The 1441-nt window shown below is 38.5% G+C and overlaps 1 long non-coding RNA gene across 1 annotated transcript; it reads left to right on the forward strand.

The window, feature by feature from the left end:
* The first annotated feature begins 434 nt into the window (after positions 1 to 434).
* On the forward strand, positions 435 to 1105 carry LOC123411309. Its single transcript, XR_006613235.1, has 2 exons — positions 435 to 723; positions 838 to 1105. It is a non-coding gene; the product is annotated as an uncharacterized LOC123411309 (long non-coding RNA).
* Positions 1106 to 1441: the final 336 nt, after the last annotated feature.

Raw genomic sequence — 1441 nt, forward strand, 5'->3', positions numbered from 1 at the left:
AAATGAACTGTTTTGTTTTGTTTCGCAGGCTGGTCTGCCATCTAAGATCTCACCGGCCCCTACAATGTTTTCGGCGCCGGTGCCTTTGCCGGCAGAGAATTTTGATGATGGATCAACGGAGGAACCCGAGCATCCTGATATGAAGGTATTTGTATTTATCTCTGCAATTTTTTGGTAGGACACGACGCTGCTGGTTTTGTCGTGCTCCACATTGTCCAGTTACTCTTATGCATAGGTTTATTTATGGTATTCTATTGGATATGCATATGCTGATGTACAATAGGAATGTCTGCATGTTGTGCCATGTTTTTTATGCACATAGAATATCCGTATGTCTTATTATAGCCTCTAATTAAAAGTTACTGATTCACTAGGAAAATCCACTGAAGGCATGGGCCCCCGTTCTCCAAGAGGTACATATCTAGTTTTGGGCAGGCTTTTTTTAGCAATTGAAACTTCTAATTTTAACCTCTACACTTGTGAAGCCCATTTCCAGTGGTCATCCTACAATGAGCCTGAAAAGCAACCGCACATATCATGACTCCAAGATGATATATCCTGACCTGGACGTTGCATAAGAAAAAGTAAATGTAGCCACCTTTTTTTCTTAGCTTATGAGAGAAGATAGTTATCGTAGTAGCATTCAGGTTTCATCAGTGTGGAGTCAAAAAAAGTAGTCACAAGCACATGACGACCCTACATCATATTTCCACCATTTTCTAAGTAAGAAAACATTTTTCTACTATTTTATCATTGGTTATCGTCCGTGCAATTTTACTAGTTTCCTTGGTCTGAAAGCCTTACCATCATTTTCTTCTTGCACGCGGTAATGGCAAGAGCATATTGTGCAGACGAAGAGGATGAGTAGAAACTTGTGGTTCTCATCCAATCTTCATGGAACTCTCTTTATGTGCGATTGTGCACTTGTTGGGTCCTTTTTTCGTGCGTTTGCACTTGTAGAAGTATTTTGTTGTGTATATGTAAAATTATTTTGATGTGCCCTTGTTAGACGTTGAAACTTAATGCATGGAGTTGGTGGATGATGTAATGTATTTGATGTGATATGCTACTGAAATGAAATATACATTTTATTTGCAATCTTTTATTCTATTGTATTTATTTTAAATGGGCCTATCCTGAGATATGCGTGCTTCTAGCAAAAAAATGCTTCAACCCAAACAAATCATACATTTTCAATAGTAAAATAGGTATTGGGCCAGGCCCATGTAGGCTAGATTGGTGGTCACGGATCTGAAATTTATGATGATTCCATTTGGTCACTAGCAATGCCACGTCAGATCCTACGTGGCTTGCACAAATGGGTAATGACCAAATCAAAATTTTGGTCGATAGAGACCTATGACCAAAATTTTAGAAAGGTCAATTTTGTTTATTCTTGACGGCCAACTGTTGACGTTGTAAATTTGGTCAAAAAAAGGTC

Source organism: Hordeum vulgare, chromosome 7H, assembly GCF_904849725.1.
Source record: "Hordeum vulgare subsp. vulgare chromosome 7H, MorexV3_pseudomolecules_assembly, whole genome shotgun sequence".
In the NCBI taxonomy this organism is placed as follows: Eukaryota; Viridiplantae; Streptophyta; class Magnoliopsida; order Poales; family Poaceae; genus Hordeum; species Hordeum vulgare.